Raw genomic sequence first — 26,410 nt, 5'->3', positions numbered from 1 at the left:
ATTGTCACATGCTACGATTCAATACAAACCGGCCACTTTATGGCCTTCCTAGTAAAAAAGGGTCGAAAACGAGTAATGTCCTAAATTAACGAGAAGATTTTCTTGACCTCCATTTTGGCCGAATTTTAAGAGAATGCAAAAATATCCCATGGAAGTCGTAGTTATGTTGTTTACCTATCCAACGAATTGTCACATGCTAAGATTCAATGCAAATCGGCCACATTATGGCCTTCCTAGTAAAAAAGGGTCGAAAGCGAGTAATGTCCTAAATTAACGAGGAGATTTTCTTAACCTCCATTTTGGCCGAATTTTTAGAGAATGCAAAAATATACCATGGAAGTCGTAGTTATGTTGTTTACCTATCCAACGAATTGTCACATGCTAAGATTCAATGCAAATCGGCCACATTATGGCCTTCCTAGTAAAAAATGGTCGAAAACGAGTAATGTCCTAAATTAACGAGGAGATTTTCTTAACCTCCATTTTGGCCGAATTTTTAGAGAATGCAAAAATATACCATGCAAGTCGTAGTTATGTTGTTTACCTATCCAACGAATTGTCACATGCTAAGATTCAAGGCAAATCGGCCACATTATGGCCTTCCTAGTAAAACATGGTCGAAAACGAGTAATGTCCTAAATTAACGAGGAGATTTTCTTAACCTCCATTTTGGCCTAATTTTTAGAGAATGCAAAAATATCACATGGAAGTCGTTGTTATGTTGTTTACCTATCCAACGAATTGTCACATGCTAAGATTCAATACAAACCGGCCACTTTATGGCCTTCCTAGTAAAAAAGGGTCGAAAACGAGTAATGTCCTAAATTAACGAGGAGATTTTCTTGACCTCCATTTTGGCCGAATTTTAAGAGAATGCAAAAATATCCCATGGAAGTCGTAGTTATGTTGTTTACCTATCCAACGAATTGTCACATGCTAAGATTCAATGCAAATCGGCCACATTATGGCCTTCCTAGTAAAAAAGGGTCAAAAACGAGTAATGTCCTAAATTAACGAGGATATTTTCTTAACCTCCATTTTGGCCGAATATTTAGAGAATGTAAAAATATCCCATGGAAATCGTAGCTTTGTTGTTTACCTATCCAACGAATTGTCACATGCTAAGATTCAATACAAACCGGCCACTTTATGGCCTTCCTAGTAAAAAAGGGTCGAAAACGAGTAATGTCCTCAAATAACGAGGAGATTTTCTTAACCTCCATTTTGGCCGAATTTTTAGAGAATGCAAAAATATCCCACGGAAGTCGTTGTTATGTTGTTTACCTATCCAACGAATTGTCACATGCTACGATTCAATACAAACCGGCCACTTTATGGCCTTCCTAGTAAAAAAGGGTCGAAAACGAGTAATGTCCTAAATTAACGAGGAGATTTTCTTAACCTCCATTTTGGCCGAATTTTTAGAGAATGCAAAAATATACCATGGAAGTCGTAGTTATGTTGTTTACCTATCCAACGAATTGTCACATGCTAAGATTCAATGCAAATCGGCCACATTATGGCCTTCCAAGTAAAAAATGGTCGAAAACGAGTAATGTCCTAAATTAACGAGGAGATTTTCTTAACCTCCATTTTGGCCGAATTTTTAGAGAATGCAAAAATATACCATGGAAGTCGTAGTTATGTTGTTTACCTATCCAACGAATTGTCACATGCTAAGATTCAATACAAATCGGCCACATTATGGCCTTCCTAGTAAAAAAGGGTCGAAAACGAGTAATGTCCTAAATTAACGAGGAGATTTTCTTAACCTCCATTTTGGCCTAATTTTTAGAGAATGCAAAAATATCACATGGAAGTCGTTGTTATGTTGTTTACCTATCCAACGAATTGTCACATGCTAAGATTCAATACAAACCGGCCACTTTATGGCCTTCCTAGTAAAAAAGGGTCGAAAACGAGTAATGTCCTAAATTAACGAGGAGATTTTCTTGACCTCCATTTTGGCCGAATTTTAAGAGAATGCAAAAATATCCCATGGAAGTCGTAGTTATGTTGTTTACCTATCCAACGAATTGTCACATGCTAAGATTCAATGCAAATCGGCCACATTATGGCCTTCCTAGTAAAAAAGGGTCAAAAACGAGTAATGTCCTAAATTAACGAGGATATTTTCTTAACCTCCATTTTGGCCGAATATTTAGAGAATGTAAAAATATCCCATGGAAATCGTAGCTTTGTTGTTTACCTATCCAACGAATTGTCACATGCTAAGATTCAATACAAACCGGCCACTTTATGGCCTTCCTAGTAAAAAAGGGTCGAAAACGAGTAATGTCCTAAAATAACGAGGAGATTTTCTTAACCTCCATTTTGGCCGAATTTTTAGAGAATGCAAAAATATCCCACGGAAGTCATTGTTATGTTGTTTACCTATCCAACGAATTGTCACATGCTACGATTCAATACAAACCGGCCACTTTATGGCCTTCCTAGTAAAAAAGGGTCGAAAACGAGTAATGACCTAAATTAACGAGAAGATTTTCTTGACCTCCATTTTGGCCTAATTTTAAGAGAATGCAAAAATATCCCATGGAAGTCGTAGTTATGTTGTTTACCTATCCAACGAATTGTCACATGCTAAGATTCAATGCAAATCGGCCACATTATGGCCTTCCTAGTAAAAAAGGGTCGAAAACGAGTAATGTCCTAAATTAACGAGGAGATTTTCTTAACCTCCATTTTGGCCGAATTTTTAGAGAATGCAAAAATATACCATGGAAGTCGTAGTTATGTTGTTTACCTATCCAATGAATTGTCACATGCTAAGATTCAATGCAAATCGGCCACATTATGGCCTTCCAAGTAAAAAATGGTCGAAAACGAGTAATGTCCTAAATTAACGAGGAGATTTTCTTAACCTCCATTTTGGCCGAATTTTTAGAGAATGCAAAAATATACCATGGAAGTCGTAGTTATGTTGTTTACCTATCCAACGAATTGTCACATGCTAAGATTCAATACAAATCGGCCACATTATGGCCTTCCTAGTAAAAAAGGGTCGAAAACGAGTAATGTCCTAAATTAACGAGGAGATTTTCTTAACCTCCATTTTGGCCTAATTTTTAGAGAATGCAAAAATATCACATGGAAGTCGTTGTTATGTTGTTTACCTATCCAACGAATTGTCACATGCTAAGATTCAATACAAACCGGCCACTTTATGGCCTTCCTAGTAAAAAAGGGTCGAAAACGAGTAATGTCCTAAATTAACGAGGAGATTTTCTTGACCTCCATTTTGGCCGAATTTTAAGAGAATGCAAAAATATCCCATGGAAGTCGTAGTTATGTTGTTTACCTATCCAACGAATTGTCACATGCTAAGATTCAATGCAAATCGGCCACATTATGGCCTTCCTAGTAAAAAAGGGTCAAAAACGAGTAATGTCCTAAATTAACAAGGATATTTTCTTAACCTCCATTTTGGCCGAATATTTAGAGAATGTAAAAATATCCCATGGAAATCGTAGCTTTGTTGTTTACCTATCCAACGAATTGTTACATGCTAAGATTCAATACAAACCGGCCACTTTATGGCCTTCCTAGTAAAAAAGGGTCGAAAACGAGTAATGTCCTAAAATAACGAGGAGATTTTCTTAACCTCCATTTTGGCCGAATTTTTAGAGAATGCAAAAATATCCCACGGAAGTCGTTGTTATGTTGTTTACCTATCCAACAAATTGTCACATGCTACGATTCAATACAAACCGGCCACTTTATGGCCTTCCTAGTAAAAAAGGGTCGAAAACGAGTAATGTCCTAAATTAACGAGGAGATTTTCTTAACCTCCATTTTGGCCTAATTTTTAGAGAATGCAAAAATATCACATGGAAGTCGTTGTTATGTTGTTTACCTATCCAACGAATTGTCACATGCTAAGATTCAATACAAACCGGCCACTTTATGGCCTTCCTAGTAAAAAAGGGTCGAAAACGAGTAATGTCCTAAATTAACGAGGAGATTTTCTTGACCTCCATTTTGGCCGAATTTTAAGAGAATGCAAAAATATCCCATGGAAGTCGTAGTTATGTTGTTTACCTATCCAACGAATTGTCACATGCTAAGATTCAATGCAAATCGGCCACATTATGGCCTTCCTAGTAAAAAAGGGTCAAAAACGAGTAATGTCCTAAATTAACGAGGATATTTTCTTAACCTCCATTTTGGCCGAATATTTAGAGAATGTAAAAATATCCCATGGAAATCGTAGCTTTGTTGTTTACCTATCCAACGAATTGTCACATGCTAAGATTCAATACAAACCGGCCACTTTATGGCCTTCCTAGTAAAAAAGGGTCGAAAACGAGTAATGTCCTAAAATAACGAGGAGATTTTCTTAACCTCCATTTTGGCCGAATTTTTAGAGAATGCAAAAATATCCCACGGAAGTCATTGTTATGTTGTTTACCTATCCAACGAATTGTCACATGCTACGATTCAATACAAACCGGCCACTTTATGGCCTTCCTAGTAAAAAAGGGTCGAAAACGAGTAATGACCTAAATTAACGAGAAGATTTTCTTGACCTCCATTTTGGCCTAATTTTAAGAGAATGCAAAAATATCCCATGGAAGTCGTAGTTATGTTGTTTACCTATCCAACGAATTGTCACATGCTAAGATTCAATGCAAATCGGCCACATTATGGCCTTCCTAGTAAAAAAGGGTCGAAAACGAGTAATGTCCTAAATTAACGAGGAGATTTTCTTAACCTCCATTTTGGCCGAATTTTTAGAGAATGCAAAAATATACCATGGAAGTCGTAGTTATGTTGTTTACCTATCCAACGAATTGTCACATGCTAAGATTCAATGCAAATCGGCCACATTATGGCCTTCCAAGTAAAAAATGGTCGAAAACGAGTAATGTCCTAAATTAACGAGGAGATTTTCTTAACCTCCATTTTGGCCGAATTTTTAGAGAATGCAAAAATATACCATGGAAGTCGTAGTTATGTTGTTTACCTATCCAACGAATTGTCACATGCTAAGATTCAATACAAATCGGCCACATTATGGCCTTCCTAGTAAAAAAGGGTCGAAAACGAGTAATGTCCTAAATTAACGAGGAGATTTTCTTAACCTCCATTTTGGCCTAATTTTTAGAGAATGCAAAAATATCACATGGAAGTCGTTGTTATGTTGTTTACCTATCCAACGAATTGTCACATGCTAAGATTCAATACAAACCGGCCACTTTATGGCCTTCCTAGTAAAAAAGGGTCGAAAACGAGTAATGTCCTAAATTAACGAGGAGATTTTCTTGACCTCCATTTTGGCCGAATTTTAAGAGAATGCAAAAATATCCCATGGAAGTCGTAGTTATGTTGTTTACCTATCCAACGAATTGTCACATGCTAAGATTCAATGCAAATCGGCCACATTATGGCCTTCCTAGTAAAAAAGGGTCAAAAACGAGTAATGTCCTAAATTAACAAGGATATTTTCTTAACCTCCATTTTGGCCGAATATTTAGAGAATGTAAAAATATCCCATGGAAATCGTAGCTTTGTTGTTTACCTATCCAACGAATTGTTACATGCTAAGATTCAATACAAACCGGCCACTTTATGGCCTTCCTAGTAAAAAAGGGTCGAAAACGAGTAATGTCCTAAAATAACGAGGAGATTTTCTTAACCTCCATTTTGGCCGAATTTTTAGAGAATGCAAAAATATCCCACGGAAGTCGTTGTTATGTTGTTTACCTATCCAACAAATTGTCACATGCTACGATTCAATACAAACCGGCCACTTTATGGCCTTCCTAGTAAAAAAGGGTCGAAAACGAGTAATGTCCTAAATTAACGAGAAGATTTTCTTGACCTCCATTTTGGCCTAATTTTAAGAGAATGCAAAAATATCCCATGGAAGTCGTAGTTATGTTGTTTACCTATCCAACGAATTGTCACATGCTAAGATTCAATGCAAATCGGCCACATTATGGCCTTCCTAGTAAAAAAGGGTCGAAAACGAGTAATGTCCTAAATTAACGAGGAGATTTTCTTAACCTCCATTTTGGCCGAATTTTTAGAGAATGCAAAAATATACCATGGAAGTCGTAGTTATGTTGTTTACCTATCCAACGAATTGTCACATGCTAAGATTCAATGCAAATCGGCCACATTATGGCCTTCCTAGTAAAAAATGGTCGAAAACGAGTAATGTCCTAAATTAACGAGGAGATTTTCTTAACCTCCATTTTGGCCGAATTTTTAGAGAATGCAAAAATATACCATGGAAGTCGTAGTTATGTTGTTTACCTATCCAACGAATTGTCACATGCTAAGATTCAATGCAAATCGGCCACATTATGGCCTTCCTAGTAAAAAATGGTCGAAAACTAGTAATGTCCTAAATTAACGAGGAGATTTTCTTAACCTCCATTTTGGCGTAATTTTTAGAGAATGCAAAAATATCACATGGAAGTCGTTGTTATGTTGTTTACCTATCCAACGAATTGTCACATGCTAAGATTCAATACAAACCGGCCACTTTATGGCCTTCCTAGTAAAAAAGGGTCGAAAACGAGTAATGTCCTAAATTAACGAGAAGATTTTCTTGACCTCCATTTTGGCCTAATTTTAAGAGAATGCAAAAATATCCCATGGAAGTCGTAGTTATGTTGTTTACCTATCCAACGAATTGTCACATGCTAAGATTCAATGCAAATCGGCCACATTATGGCCTTCCTAGTAAAAAAGGGTCGAAAACGAGTAATGTCCTAAATTAACGAGGAGATTTTCTTAACCTCCATTTTGGCCGAATTTTTAGAGAATGCAAAAATATACCATGGAAGTCGTAGTTATGTTGTTTACCTATCCAACGAATTGTCACATGCTAAGATTCAATGCAAATCGGCCACATTATGGCCTTCCAAGTAAAAAATGGTCGAAAACGAGTAATGTCCTAAATTAACGAGGAGATTTTCTTAACCTCCATTTTGGCCGAATTTTTAGAGAATGCAAAAATATACCATGGAAGTCGTAGTTATGTTGTTTACCTATCCAACGAATTGTCACATGCTAAGATTCAATACAAATCGGCCACATTATGGCCTTCCTAGTAAAAAAGGGTCGAAAACGAGTAATGTCCTAAATTAACGAGGAGATTTTCTTAACCTCCATTTTGGCCTAATTTTTAGAGAATGCAAAAATATCACATGGAAGTCGTTGTTATGTTGTTTACCTATCCAACGAATTGTCACATGCTAAGATTCAATACAAACCGGCCACTTTATGGCCTTCCTAGTAAAAAAGGGTCGAAAACGAGTAATGTCCTAAATTAACGAGGAGATTTTCTTGACCTCCATTTTGGCCGAATTTTAAGAGAATGCAAAAATATCCCATGGAAGTCGTAGTTATGTTGTTTACCTATCCAACGAATTGTCACATGCTAAGATTCAATGCAAATCGGCCACATTATGGCCTTCCTAGTAAAAAAGGGTCAAAAACGAGTAATGTCCTAAATTAACAAGGATATTTTCTTAACCTCCATTTTGGCCGAATATTTAGAGAATGTAAAAATATCCCATGGAAATCGTAGCTTTGTTGTTTACCTATCCAACGAATTGTCACATGCTAAGATTCAATACAAACCGGCCACTTTATGGCCTTCCTAGTAAAAAAGGGTCGAAAACGAGTAATGTCCTAAAATAACGAGGAGATTTTCTTAACCTCCATTTTGGCCGAATTTTTAGAGAATGCAAAAATATCCCACGGAAGTCGTTGTTATGTTGTTTACCTATCCAACAAATTGTCACATGCTACGATTCAATACAAACCGGCCACTTTATGGCCTTCCTAGTAAAAAAGGGTCGAAAACGAGTAATGTCCTAAATTAACGAGAAGATTTTCTTGACCTCCATTTTGGCCTAATTTTAAGAGAATGCAAAAATATCCCATGGAAGTCGTAGTTATGTTGTTTACCTATCCAACGAATTGTCACATGCTAAGATTCAATGCAAATCGGCCACATTATGGCCTTCCTAGTAAAAAAGGGTCGAAAACGAGTAATGTCCTAAATTAACGAGGAGATTTTCTTAACCTCCATTTTGGCCGAATTTTTAGAGAATGCAAAAATATACCATGGAAGTCGTAGTTATGTTGTTTACCTATCCAACGAATTGTCACATGCTAAGATTCAATGCAAATCGGCCACATTATGGCCTTCCTAGTAAAAAATGGTCGAAAACGAGTAATGTCCTAAATTAACGAGGAGATTTTCTTAACCTCCATTTTGGCCGAATTTTTAGAGAATGCAAAAATATACCATGGAAGTCGTAGTTATGTTGTTTACCTATCCAACGAATTGTCACATGCTAAGATTCAATGCAAATCGGCCACATTATGGCCTTCCTAGTAAAAAATGGTCGAAAACTAGTAATGTCCTAAATTAACGAGGAGATTTTCTTAACCTCCATTTTGGCCTAATTTTTAGAGAATGCAAAAATATCACATGGAAGTCGTTGTTATGTTGTTTACCTATCCAACGAATTGTCACATGCTAAGATTCAATACAAACCGGCCACTTTATGGCCTTCCTAGTAAAAAAGGGTCGAAAACGAGTAATGTCCTAAATTAACGAGGAGATTTTCTTGACCTCCATTTTGGCCGAATTTTAAGAGAATGCAAAAATATCCCATGGAAGTCGTAGTTATGTTGTTTACCTATCCAACGAATTGTCACATGCTAAGATTCAATGCAAATCGGCCACATTATGGCCTTCCTAGTAAAAAAGGGTCAAAAACGAGTAATGTCCTAAATTAACAAGGATATTTTCTTAACCTCCATTTTGGCCAAATATTTAGAGAATGTAAAAATATCCCATGGAAATCGTAGCTTTGTTGTTTACCTATCCAACGAATTGTCACATGCTAAGATTCAATACAAACCGGCCACATTATGGCCTTCCTAGTAAAAAAGGGTCGAAAACGAGTAATGTCCTAAATTAACGAGGAGATTTTCTTAACCTCCATTTTGGCCGAATTTTTAGAGAATGCAAAAATATACCATGGAAGTCGTAGTTATGTTGTTTACCTATCCAACGAATTGTCACATGCTAAGATTCAATGCAAATCGGCCACATTATGGCCTTCCTAGTAAAAAATGGTCGAAAACGAGTAATGTCCTAAATTAACGAGGAGATTTTCTTAACCTCCATTTTGGCCGAATTTTTAGAGAATGCAAAAATATACCATGGAAGTCGTAGTTATGTTGTTTACCTATCCAACGAATTGTCACATGCTAAGATTCAATGCAAATCGGCCACATTATGGCCTTCCTAGTAAAAAATGGTCGAAAACTAGTAATGTCCTAAATTAACGAGGAGATTTTCTTAACCTCCATTTTGGCCTAATTTTTAGAGAATGCAAAAATATCACATGGAAGTCGTTGTTATGTTGTTTACCTATCCAACGAATTGTCACATGCTACGATTCAATGCAAACCGGCCACTTTATGGCCTTCCTAGTAAAAAAGGGTCGAAAACGAGTAATGTCCTAAATTAACGAGAAGATTTTCTTGACCTCCATTTTGGCCGAATTTTAAGAGAATGCAAAAATATCCCATGGAAGTCGTAGTTATGTTGTTTACCTATCCAACGAATTGTCACATGCTAAGATTCAATGCAAATCGGCCACATTATGGCCTTCCTAGTAAAAAATGGTCGAAAACGAGTAATGTCCTAAATTAACGAGGAGATTTTCTTAACCTCCATTTTGGCCGAATTTTTAGAGAATGCAAAAATATACCATGGAAGTCGTAGTTATGTTGTTTACCTATCCAACGAATTGTCACATGCTAAGATTCAATGCAAATCGGCCACATTATGGCCTTCCTAGTAAAAAATGGTCGAAAACGAGTAATGTCCTAAATTAACGAGGAGATTTTCTTAACCTCCATTTTGGCCGAATTTTTAGTGAATGCAAAAATATACCATGGAAGTCGTAGTTATGTTGTTTACCTATCCAACGAATTGTCACATGCTAAGATTCAATGCAAATCGGCCACATTATGGCCTTCCTAGTAAAAAATGGTCGAAAACGAGTAATGTCCTAAATTAACGAGGAGATTTTCTTAACCTCCATTTTGGACGAATTTTTAGAGAATGCAAAAATATACCATGGAAGTCGTAGTTATGTTGTTTACCTATCCAACGAATTGTCACATGCTAAGATTCAATACAAATCGGCCACATTATGGCCTTCCTAGTAAAAAAGGGTCAAAAACGAGTAATGTCCTAAATTAACGAGGATATTTTCTTAACCTCCATTTTGGCCGAATATTTAGAGAATGTAAAAATATCCCATGGAAATCGTAGCTTTGTTGTTTACCTATCCAACGAATTGTCACATGCTAAGATTCAATACAAACCGGCCACTTTATGGCCTTCCTAGTAAAAAAGGGTCGAAAACGAGTAATGTCCTAAAATAACGAGGAGATTTTCTTAACCTCCATTTTGGCCGAATTTTTAGAGAATGCAAAAATATCCCACGGAAGTCGTTGTTATGTTGTTTACCTATCCAACGAATTGTCACATGCTACGATTCAATACAAACCGGCCACTTTATGGCCTTCCTAGTAAAAAAGGGTCGAAAACGAGTAATGACCTAAATTAACGAGAAGATTTTCTTGACCTCCATTTTGGCCTAATTTTAAGAGAATGCAAAAATATCCCATGGAAGTCGTAGTTATGTTGTTTACCTATCCAACGAATTGTCACATGCTAAGATTCAATGCAAATCGGCCACATTATGGCCTTCCTAGTAAAAAAGGGTCGAAAACGAGTAATGTCCTAAATTAACGAGGAGATTTTCTTAACCTCCATTTTGGCCGAATTTTTAGAGAATGCAAAAATATACCATGGAAGTCGTAGTTATGTTGTTTACCTATCCAACGAATTGTCACATGCTAAGATTCAATGCAAATCGGCCACATTATGGCCTTCCTAGTAAAAAATGGTCGAAAACGAGTAATGTCCTAAATTAACGAGGAGATTTTCTTAACCTCCATTTTGGCCGAATTTTTAGAGAATGCAAAAATATACCATGGAAGTCGTAGTTATGTTGTTTACCTATCCAACGAATTGTCACATGCTAAGATTCAATGCAAATCGGCCACATTATGGCCTTCCTAGTAAAAAATGGTCGAAAACTAGTAATGTCCTAAATTAACGAGGAGATTTTCTTAACCTCCATTTTGGCCTAATTTTTAGAGAATGCAAAAATATCACATGGAAGTCGTTGTTATGTTGTTTACCTATCCAACGAATTGTCACATGCTACGATTCAATGCAAACCGGCCACTTTATGGCCTTCCTAGTAAAAAAGGGTCGAAAACGAGTAATGTCCTAAATTAACGAGAAGATTTTCTTGACCTCCATTTTGGCCGAATATTAAGAGAATGCAAAAATATCCCATGGAAGTCGTAGTTATGTTGTTTACCTATCCAACGAATTGTCACATGCTAAGATTCAATGCAAATCGGCCACATTATGGCCTTCCTAGTAAAAAATGGTCGAAAACGAGTAATGTCCTAAATTAACGAGGAGATTTTCTTAACCTCCATTTTGGCCGAATTTTTAGAGAATGCAAAAATATACCATGGAAGTCGTAGTTATGTTGTTTACCTATCCAACGAATTGTCACATGCTAAGATTCAATGCAAATCGGCCACATTATGGCCTTCCTAGTAAAAAATGGTCGAAAACGAGTAATGTCCTAAATTAACGAGGAGATTTTCTTAACCTCCATTTTGGCCGAATTTTTAGTGAATGCAAAAATATACCATGGAAGTCGTAGTTATGTTGTTTACCTATCCAACGAATTGTCACATGCTAAGATTCAATGCAAATCGGCCACATTATGGCCTTCCTAGTAAAAAATGGTCGAAAACGAGTAATGTCCTAAATTAACGAGGAGATTTTCTTAACCTCCATTTTGGCCGAATTTTTAGAGAATGCAAAAATATACCATGGAAGTCGTAGTTATGTTGTTTACCTATCCAACGAATTGTCACATGCTAAGATTCAATACAAATCGGCCACATTATGGCCTTCCTAGTAAAAAAGGGTCAAAAACGAGTAATGTCCTAAATTAACGAGGATATTTTCTTAACCTCCATTTTGGCCGAATATTTAGAGAATGTAAAAATATCCCATGGAAATCGTAGCTTTGTTGTTTACCTATCCAACGAATTGTCACGTGCTAAGATTCAATACAAACCGGCCACTTTATGGCCTTCCTAGTAAAAAAGGGTCGAAAACGAGTAATGTTCTAAAATAACGAGGAGATTTTCTTAACCTCCATTTTGGCCGAATTTTTAGAGAATGCAAAAATATCCCACGGAAGTCGTTGTTATGTTGTTTACCTATCCAACGAATTGTCACATGCTACGATTCAATACAAACCGGCCACTTTATGGCCTTCCTAGTAAAAAAGGGTCGAAAACGAGTAATGACCTAAATTAACGAGAAGATTTTCTTGACCTCCATTTTGGCCTAATTTTAAGAGAATGCAAAAATATCCCATGGAAGTCGTAGTTATGTTGTTTACCTATCCAACGAATTGTCACATGCTAAGATTCAATGCAAATCGGCCACATTATGGCCTTCCTAGTAAAAAAGGGTCGAAAACGAGTAATGTCCTAAATTAACGAGGAGATTTTCTTAACCTCCATTTTGGCCGAATTTTTAGAGAATGCAAAAATATACCATGGAAGTCGTAGTTATGTTGTTTACCTATCCAACGAATTGTCACATGCTAAGATTCAATGCAAATCGGCCACATTATGGCCTTCCAAGTAAAAAATGGTCGAAAACGAGTAATGTCCTAAATTAACGAGGAGATTTTCTTAACCTCCATTTTGGCCGAATTTTTAGAGAATGCAAAAATATACCATGGAAGTCGTAGTTATGTTGTTTACCTATCCAACGAATTGTCACATGCTAAGATTCAATACAAATCGGCCACATTATGGCCTTCCTAGTAAAAAAGGGTCGAAAACGAGTAATGTCCTAAATTAACGAGGAGATTTTCTTAACCTCCATTTTGGCCTAATTTTTAGAGAATGCAAAAATATCACATGGAAGTCGTTGTTATGTTGTTTACCTATCCAACGAATTGTCACATGCTAAGATTCAATACAAACCGGCCACTTTATGGCCTTCCTAGTAAAAAAGGGTCGAAAACGAGTAATGTCCTAAATTAACGAGGAGATTTTCTTGACCTCCATTTTGGCCGAATTTTAAGAGAATGCAAAAATATCCCATGGAAGTCGTAGTTATGTTGTTTACCTATCCAACGAATTGTCACATGCTAAGATTCAATGCAAATCGGCCACATTATGGCCTTCCTAGTAAAAAAGGGTCAAAAACGAGTAATGTCCTAAATTAACAAGGATATTTTCTTAACCTCCATTTTGGCCGAATATTTAGAGAATGTAAAAATATCCCATGGAAATCGTAGCTTTGTTGTTTACCTATCCAACGAATTGTCACATGCTAAGATTCAATACAAACCGGCCACTTTATGGCCTTCCTAGTAAAAAAGGGTCGAAAACGAGTAATGTCCTAAAATAACGAGGAGATTTTCTTAACCTCCATTTTGGCCGAATTTTTAGAGAATGCAAAAATATCCCACGGAAGTCGTTGTTATGTTGTTTACCTATCCAACAAATTGTCACATGCTACGATTCAATACAAACCGGCCACTTTATGGCCTTCCTAGTAAAAAAGGGTCGAAAACGAGTAATGTCCTAAATTAACGAGAAGATTTTCTTGACCTCCATTTTGGCCTAATTTTAAGAGAATGCAAAAATATCCCATGGAAGTCGTAGTTATGTTGTTTACCTATCCAACGAATTGTCACATGCTAAGATTCAATGCAAATCGGCCACATTATGGCCTTCCTAGTAAAAAAGGGTCGAAAACGAGTAATGTCCTAAATTAACGAGGAGATTTTCTTAACCTCCATTTTGGCCGAATTTTTAGAGAATGCAAAAATATACCATGGAAGTCGTAGTTATGTTGTTTACCTATCCAACGAATTGTCACATGCTAAGATTCAATGCAAATCGGCCACATTATGGCCTTCCTAGTAAAAAATGGTCGAAAACGAGTAATGTCCTAAATTAACGAGGAGATTTTCTTAACCTCCATTTTGGCCGAATTTTTAGAGAATGCAAAAATATACCATGGAAGTCGTAGTTATGTTGTTTACCTATCCAACGAATTGTCACATGCTAAGATTCAATGCAAATCGGCCACATTATGGCCTTCCTAGTAAAAAATGGTCGAAAACTAGTAATGTCCTAAATTAACGAGGAGATTTTCTTAACCTCCATTTTGGCCTAATTTTTAGAGAATGCAAAAATATCACATGGAAGTCGTTGTTATGTTGTTTACCTATCCAACGAATTGTCACATGCTAAGATTCAATACAAACCGGCCACTTTATGGCCTTCCTAGTAAAAAAGGGTCGAAAACGAGTAATGTCCTAAATTAACGAGGAGATTTTCTTGACCTCCATTTTGGCCGAATTTTAAGAGAATGCAAAAATATCCCATGGAAGTCGTAGTTATGTTGTTTACCTATCCAACGAATTGTCACATGCTAAGATTCAATGCAAATCGGCCACATTATGGCCTTCCTAGTAAAAAAGGGTCAAAAACGAGTAATGTCCTAAATTAACAAGGATATTTTCTTAACCTCCATTTTGGCCGAATATTTAGAGAATGTAAAAATATTCCATGGAAATCGTAGCTTTGTTGTTTACCTATCCAACGAATTGTCACATGCTAAGATTCAATACAAACCGGCCACTTTATGGCCTTCCTAGTAAAAAAGGGTCGAAAACGAGTAATGTCCTAAAATAACGAGGAGATTTTCTTAACCTCCATTTTGGCCGAATTTTTAGAGAATGCAAAAATATCCCACGGAAGTCGTTGTTATGTTGTTTACCTATCCAACGAATTGTCACATGCTACGATTCAATACAAACCGGCCACTTTATGGCCTTCCTAGTAAAAAAGGGTCGAAAACGAGTAATGTCCTAAATTAACGAGAAGATTTTCTTGACCTCCATTTTGGCCTAATTTTAAGAGAATGCAAAAATATCCCATGGAAGTCGTAGTTATGTTGTTTACCTATCCAACGAATTGTCACATGCTAAGATTCAATGCAAATCGGCCACATTATGGCCTTCCTAGTAAAAAAGGGTCGAAAACGAGTAATGTCCTAAATTAACGAGGAGATTTTCTTAACCTCCATTTTGGCCGAATTTTTAGAGAATGCAAAAATATACCATGGAAGTCGTAGTTATGTTGTTTACCTATCCAACGAATTGTCACATGCTAAGATTCAATGCAAATCGGCCACAATATGGCCTTCCTAGTAAAAAATGGTCGAAAACGAGTAATGTCCTAAATTAACGAGGAGATTTTCTTAACCTCCATTTTGGCCGAATTTTTAGAGAATGCAAAAATATACCATGGAAGTCGTAGTTATGTTGTTTACCTATCCAACGAATTGTCACATGCTAAGATTCAATGCAAATCGGCCACATTATGGCCTTCCTAGTAAAAAATGGTCGAAAACTAGTAATGTCCTAAATTAACGAGGAGATTTTCTTAACCTCCATTTTGGCCTAATTTTTAGAGAATGCAAAAATATCACATGGAAGTCGTTGTTATGTTGTTTACCTATCCAACGAATTGTCACATGCTACGATTCAATGCAAACCGGCCACTTTATGGCCTTCCTAGTAAAAAAGGGTCGAAAACGAGTAATGTCCTAAATTAACGAGAAGATTTTCTTGACCTCCATTTTGGCCGAATTTTAAGAGAATGCAAAAATATCCCATGGAAGTCGTAGTTATGTTGTTTACCTATCCAACGAATTGTCACATGCTAAGATTCAATGCAAATCGGCCACATTATGGCCTTCCTAGTAAAAAATGGTCGAAAACGAGTAATGTCCTAAATTAACGAGGAGATTTTCTTAACCTCCATTTTGGCCGAATTTTTAGAGAATGCAAAAATATACCATGGAAGTCGTAGTTATGTTGTTTACCTATCCAACGAATTGTCACATGCTAAGATTCAATGCAAATCGGCCACATTATGGCCTTCCTAGTAAAAAATGGTCGAAAACGAGTAATGTCCTAAATTAACGAGGAGATTTTCTTAACCTCCATTTTGGCCGAATTTTTAGTGAATGCAAAAATATACCATGGAAGTCGTAGTTATGTTGTTTACCTATCCAACGAATTGTCACATGCTAAGATTCAATGCAAATCGGCCACATTATGGCCTTCCTAGTAAAAAATGGTCGAAAACGAGTAATGTCCTAAATTAACGAGGAGATTTTCTTAACCTCCATTTTGGCCGAATTTTTAGAGAATGCAAAAATATACCATGGAAGTCGTAGTTATGTTGTTTACCTATCCAACGAATTGTCACATGCTAAGATTCAATGCAAATCGGCCACATTATGGCCTTCCTAGTAAAAAATGGTCGAAAACTAGTAATGTCCTAAATTAACGAGGAGATTTTCTTAACCTCCATTTTGGCCTAATTTTTAGAGAATGCAAAAATATCACATGGAAGTCGTTGTTATGTTGTTTACCTATCCAACGAATTGTCACATGCTACGATTCAATGCAAACCGGCCACTTTATGGCCTTCCTAGTAAAAAAGGGTCGAAAACGAGTAATGTCCTAAATTAACGAGAAGATTTTCTTGACCTCCATTTTGGCCGAATTTTAAGAGAATGCAAAAATATCCCATGGAAGTCGTAGTTATGTTGTTTACCTATCCAACGAATTGTCACATGCTAAGATTCAATGCAAATCGGCCACATTATGGCCTTCCTAGTAAAAAATGGTCGAAAACGAGTAATGTCCTAAATTAACGAGGAGATTTTCTTAACCTCCATTTTGGCCGAATTTTTAGAGAATGCAAAAATATACCATGGAAGTCGTAGTTATGTTGTTTACCTATCCAACGAATTGTCACATGCTAAGATTCAATGCAAATCGGCCACATTATGGCCTTCCTAGTAAAAAATGGTCGAAAACGAGTAATGTCCTAAATTAACGAGAAGATTTTCTTGACCTCCATTTTGGCCGAATTTTAAGAGAATGCAAAAATATCCCATGGAAGTCGTAGTTATGTTGTTTACCTATCCAACGAATTGTCACATGCTAAGATTCAATGCAAATCGGCCACATTATGGCCTTCCTAGTAAAAAATGGTCGAAAACGAGTAATGTCATAAATTAACGAGGAGATTTTCTTAACCTCCATTTTGGCCGAATTTTTAGAGAATGCAAAAATATACCATGGAAGTCGTAGTTATGTTGTTTACCTATCCAACAAATTGTCACATGCTAAGATTCAATGCAAAGCGGCCACATTATGGCATTCCTAGTAAAAAATGGTCGAAAACTAGTAATGTCCTAAATTAACGAGGAGATTTTCTTAACCTCCATTTTGGCCTAATTTTTAGAGAATGCAAAAATATCACATGGAAGTCGTTGTTATGTTGTTTACCTATCCAACGAATTGTCACATGCTACAATTTAATACAAACCGGCCACTTTATGGCCTTCCTAGTAAAAAACGGTCGAAAACGAGTAATGTCCTAAATTAACGAGAAGATTTTCTTGACCTCCATTTTGGCCGAATTTTAAGAGAATGCAAAAATATCCCATGGAAGTCGTAGTTATGTTGTTTACCTATCCAACGAATTGTCACATGCTAAGATTCAATGCCAATCGGCTACATTATGGCCTTCCTAGTAAAAAAGGGTCGAAAACGAGTAATGTCCTAAATTAACGAGGAGATTTTCTTAACCTCCATTTTGGCCGAATTTTTAGAGAATGCAAAAATATACCATGGAAGTCGTAGTTATGTTGTTTACCTATTCAACGAATTGTCACATGCTAAGATTCAATGCAAATCGGCCACATTATGGCCTTCCTAGTAAAAAATGGTCGAAAACGAGTAATGTCCTAAATTAACGAGGAGATTTTCTTAACCTCCATTTTGGCCTAATTTTTAGAGAATGCAAAAATATCACATGGAAGTCGTTGTTATGTTGTTTACCTATCCAACGAATTGTCACATGCTACGATTCAATACAAACCGGCCACTTTATGGCCTTCCTAGTAAAAAAGGGTCGAAAACGAGTAATGTCCTAAATTAACGAGAAGATTTTCTTGACCTCCATTTTGGCCGAATTTTTAGAGAATGCAAAAATATCCCATGGAAGTCGTAGTTATGTTGTTTACCTATCCAATGAATTGTCACATGCTAAGATTCAATGCAAATCGGCCACATTATGGCCTTCCTAGTAAAAAATGGTCGAAAACGAGTAATGTCATAAATTAACGAGGAGATTTTCTTAACCTCCATTTTGGCCGAATTTTTAGAGAATGCAAAAATATACCATGGAAGTCGTAGTTATGTTGTTTACCTATCCAACAAATTGTCACATGCTAAGATTCAATGCAAAGCGGCCACATTATGGCATTCCTAGTAAAAAATGGTCGAAAACTAGTAATGTCCTAAATTAACGAGGAGATTTTCTTAACCTCCATTTTGGCCGAATTTTTAGAGAATGCAAAAATATCCCATGGAAGTCGTTGTTATGTTGTTTACCTATCCAACGAATTGTCACATGCTAAGATTCAATGCAAATCGGCCACATTATGGCCTTCCTAGTAAAAAATGGTCGAAAACGAGTAATGTCCTAAATTAACGAGGAGATTTTCTTAACCTCCATTTTGGCCGAATTTTTAGAGAATGCAAAAATATACCATGGAAGTCGTAGTTATGTTGTTTACCTATCCAACGAATTGTCACATGCTAAGATTCAATGCAAATCGGCCACGTTATGGCCTTCCTAGTAAAAAATGGTCGAAAACGAGTAATGTCCTAAATTAACGAGGAGATTTTCTTAACCTCCATTTTGGCCTAATTTTTAGAGAATGCAAAAATATCACATGGAAGTCGTTGTTATGTTGTTTACCTATCCAACGAATTGTCACATGCTACGATTCAATACAAACCGGCCACTTTATGGCCTTCCTAGTAAAAAAGGGTCGAAAACGAGTAATGTCCTAAATTAACGAGAAGATTTTCTTGACCTCCATTTTGGCCGAATTTTTAGAGAATGCAAAAATATCCCATGGAAGTCGTAGTTATGTTGTTTACCTATCCAATGAATTGTCACATGCTAAGATTCAATGCAAATCGGCCACATTATGGCCTTCCTAGTAAAAAATGGTCGAAAACGAGTAATGTCATAAATTAACGAGGAGATTTTCTTAACCTCCATTTTGGCCGAATTTTTAGAGAATGCAAAAATATACCATGGAAGTCGTAGTTATGTTGTTTACCTATCCAACAAATTGTCACATGCTAAGATTCAATGCAAATCGGCCACATTATGGCATTCCTAGTAAAAAATGGTCGAAAACTAGTAATGTCCTAAATTAACGAGGAGATTTTCTTAACCTCCATTTTGGCCTAATTTTTAGAGAATGCAAAAATATCACATGGAAGTCGTTGTTATGTTGTTTACCTATCCAACGAATTGTCACATGCTACGATTTAATACAAACCGGCCACTTTATGGCCTTCCTAGTAAAAAAGGGTCGAAAACGAGTAATGTCCTAAATTAACGAGGAGATTTTCTTAACCTCCATTTTGGCCGAATTTTTAGAGAATGCAAAAATATACCATGGAAGTCGTAGTTATGTTGTTTACCTATTCAACGAATTGTCACATGCTAAGATTCAATGCAAATCGGCCACATTATGGCCTTCCTAGTAAAAAATGGTCGAAAACGAGTAATGTCCTAAATTAACGAGGAGATTTTCTTAACCTCCATTTTGGCCTAATTTTTAGAGAATGCAAAAATATCACATGGAAGTCGTTGTTATGTTGTTTACCTATCCAACGAATTGTCACATGCTACGATTCAATACAAACCGGCCAATTTATGGCCTTCCTAGTAAAAAAGGGTCGAAAACGAGTAATGTCCTAAATTAACGAGAAGATTTTCTTGACCTCCATTTTGGCCGAATTTTTAGAGAATGCAAAAATATCCCATGGAAGTCGTTGTTATGTTGTTTACCTATCCAACGAATTGTCACATGCTAAGATTCAATGCAAATCGGCCACATTATGGCCTTCCTAGTAAAAAATGGTCGAAAACGAGTAATGTCCTAAATTAACGAGGAGATTTTCTTAACCTCCATTTTGGCCGAATTTTTAGAGAATGCAAAAATATACCATGGAAGTCGTAGTTATGTTGTTTACCTATCCAACGAATTGTCACATGCTAAGATTCAATGCAAATCGGCCACATTATGGCCTTTCTAGTAAAAAATGGTCGAAAACGAGTAATGTCCTAAATTAACGAGGAGATTTTCTTAACCTCCATTTTGGCCTAATTTTTAGAGAATGCAAAAATATCACATGGAAGTCGTTGTTATGTTGTTTACCTATCCAACGAATTGTCACATGCTACGATTCAATACAAACCGGCCACTTTATGGCCTTCCTAGTAAAAAAGGGTCGAAAACGAGTAATGTCCTAAATTAACGAGAAGATTTTCTTGACCTCCATTTTGGCCGAATTTTTAGAGAATGCAAAAATATCCCATGGAAGTCGTAGTTATGTTGTTTACCTATCCAATGAATTGTCACATGCTAAGATTCAATGCAAATCGGCCACATTATGGCCTTCCTAGTAAAAAATGGTCGAAAACGAGTAATGTCATAAATTAACGAGGAGATTTTCTTAACCTCCATTTTGGCCGAATTTTTAGAGAATGCAAAAATATACCATGGAAGTCGTAGTTATGTTGTTTACCTATCCAACAAATTGTCACATGCTAAGATTCAATGCAAATCGGCCACATTATGGCGTTCCTAGTAAAAAATGGTCGAAAACTAGTAATGTCCTAAATTAACGAGGAGATTTTCTTAACCTCCATTTTGGCCTAATTTTTAGAGAATGCAAAAATATCACATGGAAGTCGTTGTTATGTTGTTTACCTATCCAACGAATTGTCACATGCTACGATTTAATACAAACCGGCCACTTTATGGCCTTCCTAGTAAAAAACGGTCGAAAACGAGTAATGTCCTAAATTAACGAGAAGATTTTCTTGACCTCCATTTTGGCCGAATTTTAAGAGAATGCAAAAATATCCCAAGGAAGTCGTAGTTATGTTGTTTACCTATCCAACGAATTGTCACATGCTAAGATTCAATGCCAATCGGCCACATTATGGCCTTCCTAGTAAAAAAGGGTCGAAAACGAGTAATGTCCTAAATTAACGAGGAGATTTTCTTAACCTCCATTTTGTCCGAATTTTTAGAGAATGCAAAAATATACCATGGAAGTCGTAGTTATGTTGTTTACCTATTCAACGAATTGTCACATGCTAAGATTCAATGCAAATCGGCCACATTATGGCCTTCCAAGTAAAAAATGGTCGAAAACGAGTAATGTCCTAAATTAACGAGGAGATTTTCTTAACCTCCATTTTGGCCGAATTTTTAGAGAATGCAAAAATATACCATGGAAGTCGTAGTTATGTTGTTTACCTATCCAACGAATTGTCACATGCTAAGATTCAATGCAAATCGGCCACATTATGGCCTTCCTAGTAAAAAATGGTCGAAAACGAGTAATGTCCTAAATTAACGAGGAGATTTTCTTAACCTCCATTTTGGCCTAATTTTTAGAGAATGCAAAAATATCACATGGAAGTCGTTGTTTTGTTGTTTACCTATCCACCGAATTGTCACATGCTACGATTCAATACAAACCGGCCACTTTATGGCCTTCCTAGTAAAAAAGGGTCGAAAACGAGTAATGTCCTAAATTAACGAGAAGATTTTCTTGACCTCCATTTTGGCCGAATTTTTAGAGAATGCAAAAATATCCCATGGAAGTCGTAGTTATGTTGTTTACCTATCCACCGAATTGTCACATGCTAAGATTCAATGAAAATCGGCCACATTATGGCCTTCCTAGTAAAAAATGGTCGAAGACGAGTAATGTCATAAATTAACGAGGAGATTTTCTTAACCTCCATTTTGGCCGAATTTTTAGAGAATGCAAAAATATACCATGGAAGTCGTAGTTATGTTGTTTACCTATCCAACGAATTGTCACATGCTAAGATTCAATGCAAATCGGCCACATTATGGCATTCCTAGTAAAAAATGGTCGAAAACTAGTAATGTCCTAAATTAACGAGGAGATTTTCTTAACCTCCATTTTGGCCTAATTTTTAGAGAATGCAAAAATATCACATGGAAGTCGTTGTTATGTTGTTTACCTATCCAACGAATTGTCACATGCTACAATTTAATACAAACCGGCCACTTTATGGCCTTCCTAGTAAAAAAGGGTCGAAAACGAGTAATGTCCTAAATTAACGAGAAGATTTTCTTGACCTCCATTTTGGCCGAATTTTAAGAGAATGCAAAAATATCCCATGGAAGTCGTAGTTATGTTGTTTACCTATCCAACGAATTGTCACATGCTAAGATTCAATGCAAATCGGCCACATTATGGCCTTCTTAGTAAAAAAGGGTCGAAAACGAGTAATGTCCTAAATTAACGAGGAGATTTTCTTAACCTCCATTTTGGCCGAATTTTTAGAGAATGTAAAAATATACCATGGAAGTCGTAGTTATGTTGTTTACCTATTCAACAAATTGTCACATGCTAAGATTCAATGCAAATCGGCCACATTATGGCCTTCCTAGTAAAAAATGGTCGAAAACGAGTAATGTCCTAAATTAACGAGGAGATTTTCTTAACCTCCATTTTGGCCGAATTTTTAGAGAATGCAAAAATATACCATGGAAGTCGTAGTTATGTTGTTTACCTATCCAACGAATTGTCACATGCTAAGATTCAATGCAAATCGGCCACATTATGGCCTTCCTAGTAAAAAATGGTCGAAAACGAGTAATGTCCTAAATTAACGAGGAGATTTTCTTAACCTCCATTTTGGCCGAATTTTTAGAGAATGCAAAAATATACCATGGAAGTCGTAGTTATGTTGTTTACCTATTCAACGAATTGTCACATGCTAAGATTCAATGCAAATCGGCCACATTATGGCCTTCCTAGTAAAAAATGGTCGAAAACGAGTAATGTCCTAAATTAACGAGGAGATTTTCTTAACCTCCATTTTGGCCGAATTTTTAGAGAATGCAAAAATATACCATGGAAGTCGTAGTTATGTTGTTTACCTATCCAACGAATTGTCACATGCTAAGATTCAATGCAAATCGGCCACATTATGGCCTTCCTAGTAAAAAATGGTCGAAAACGAGTAATGTCCTAAATTAACGAGGAGATTTTCTTAACCTCCATTTTGGCCTAATTTTTAGAGAATGCAAAAATATCACATGGAAGTCGTTGTTATGTTGTTTACCTATCCACCGAATTGTCACATGCTACGATTCAATGCAAATCGGCCACATTATGGCCTTCCTAGTAAAAAATGGTCGAAAACGAGTAATGTCCTAAATTAACGAGGAGATTTTCTTAACCTCCATTTTGGCCTAATTTTTAGAGAATGAAAAAATATCACATGGAAGTCGTTGTTATGTTGTTTACCTATCCAACGAATTGTCACATGCTACGATTCAATACAAACCGGCCACTTTATGGCCTTCCTAGTAAAAAAGGGTCGAAAACGAGTAATGTCCTAAATTAACGAGAAGATTTTCTTGACCTCCATTTTGGCCGTATTTTAAGAGAATGCAAAAATATCCCATGGAAGTCGTAGTTATGTTGTTTACCTATCCAACGAATTGTCACATGCTAAGATTCAATGCAAATCGGCCACATTATGGCCTTCCTAGTAAAAAAGGGTCGAAAACGAGTAATGTCCTAAATTAACGAGGAGATTTTCTTAACCTCCATTTTGGCCGAATTTTTAGAGAATGAAAAAATATACCATGGAAGTCGTAGTTATGTTGTTTACCTATTCAACGAATTGTCACATGCTAAGATTCAATGCAAATCGGCCACATTATGGCCTTCCTAGTAAAAAATGGTCGAAAACGAGTAATGTCCTAAATTAACGAGGAGATTTTCTTAACCTCCATTTTGGCCGAATTTTAAGAGAATGCAAAAATATCCCATGGAAGTCGTAGTTATGTTGTTTACCTATCCAACGAATTGTCACATGCTAAGATTCAATGCAAATCGGCCACATTATGGCCTTCCTAGTAAAAAATGGTCGAAAACGAGTAATGTCCTAAATTAACGAGGAGATTTTCTTAACCTCCATTTTGGCCGAATTTTTAGAGAATGCAAAAATATACCATGGAAGTTGTAGTTATGTTGTTTACCTATCCAACGAATTGTCACATGCTAAGATTCAATGCAAATCGGCCACATTATGGCCTTCCTAGTAAAAAATGGTCGAAAACGAGTAATGTCCTAAATTAACGAGGAGATTTTCTTAACCTCCATTTTGGCCTAATTTTTAGAGAATGAAAAAATATCACATGGAAGTCGTTGTTATGTTGTTTACCTATCCAACGAATTGTCACATGCTACGATTCAATACAAACCGGCCACTTTATGGCCTTCCTAGTAAAAAAGGGTCGAAAACGAGTAATGTCCTAAATTAACGAGAAGATTTTCTTGACCTCCATTTTGGCCGTATTTTAAGAGAATGCAAAAATATCCCATGGAAGTCGTAGTTATGTTGTTTACCTATCCAACGAATTGTCACATGCTAAGATTCAATGCAAATCGGCCACATTATGGCCTTCCTAGTAAAAAAGGGTCGAAAACGAGTAATGTCCTAAATTAACGAGGAGATTTTCTTAACCTCCATTTTGGCCGAATTTTTAGAGAATGAAAAAATATACCATGGAAGTCGTAGTTATGTTGTTTACCTATTCAACGAATTGTCACATGCTAAGATTCAATGCAAATCGGCCACATTATGGCCTTCCTAGTAAAAAATGGTCGAAAACGAGTAATGTCCTAAATTAACGAGGAGATTTTCTTAACCTCCATTTTGGCCGAATTTTTAGAGAATGCAAAAATATACCATGGAAGTCGTAGTTATGTTGTTTACCTATCCAACGAATTGTCACATGCTAAGATTCAATGCAAATCCGCCACATTATGGCCTTCCTAGTAAAAAATGGTCGAAAACGAGTAATGTCCTAAATTAACGAGGAGATTTTCTTAACCTCCATATTGGCCTAATTTTTAGAGAATGCAAAAATATCACATGGAAGTCGTTGTTATGTTGTTTACCTATCCAACGAATTGTCACATGCTACGATTCAATACAAACCGGCCACTTTATGGCCTTCCTAGTAAAAAAGGGTCGAAAACGAGTAATGTCCTAAATTAACGAGAAGATTTTCTTGACCTCCATTTTGGCCGAATTTTAAGAGAATGCAAAAATATCCCATGGAAGTCGTAGTTATGTTGTTTACCTATCCAACAAATTGTCACAGGCTAAGATTCAATGCAAATCGGCCACATTATGGCCTTCCTAGTAAAAAAGGGTCGAAAACGAGTAATGTCCTAAATTAACGAGGAGATTTTCTTAACCTTCATTTTGGCCGAATTTTAAGAGAATGCAAAAATATACCATGGAAGTCGCAGTTATGTTGTTTACCAATCCAACGAATTGTCACATGCTAAGATTCAATGCAAATCGGCCACATTATGGCCTTCCTAGTAAAAAATGGTCGAAAACGAGTAATGTCCTAAATTAACGAGGAGATTTTCTTAACCTCCATTTTGGCCGAATTTTTAGAGAATGCAAAAATATACCATGGAAGTTGTAGTTATGTTGTTTACCTATCCAACGAATTGTCACATGCTAAGATTCAATGCAAATCGGCCACATTATGGCCTTCCTAGTAAAAAATGGTCGAAAACGAGTAATGTCCTAAATTAACGAGGAGATTTTCTTAACCTCCATTTTGGCCTAATTTTTAGAGAATGAAAAAATATCACATGGAAGTCGTTGTTATGTTGTTTACCTATCCAACGAATTGTCACATGCTACGATTCAATACAAACCGGCCACTTTATGGCCTTCCTAGTAAAAAAGGGTCGAAAACGAGTAATGTCCTAAATTAACGAGAAGATTTTCTTGACCTCCATTTTGGCCGTATTTTAAGAGAATGCAAAAATATCCCATGGAAGTCGTAGTTATGTTGTTTACCTATCCAACGAATTGTCACATGCTAAGATTCAATGCAAATCGGCCACATTATGGCCTTCCTAGTAAAAAAGGGTCGAAAACGAGTAATGTCCTAAATTAACGAGGAGATTTTCTTAACCTCCATTTTGGCCGAATTTTTAGAGAATGAAAA

This window comes from Medicago sativa, chromosome 1, assembly GCF_051527215.1.
Source record: "Medicago sativa cultivar Bolivia chromosome 1, Bolivia_mono, whole genome shotgun sequence".
NCBI lineage: Eukaryota > Viridiplantae > Streptophyta > Magnoliopsida > Fabales > Fabaceae > Medicago > Medicago sativa.
Note: the sequence above shows the minus strand (reverse complement) of the source record.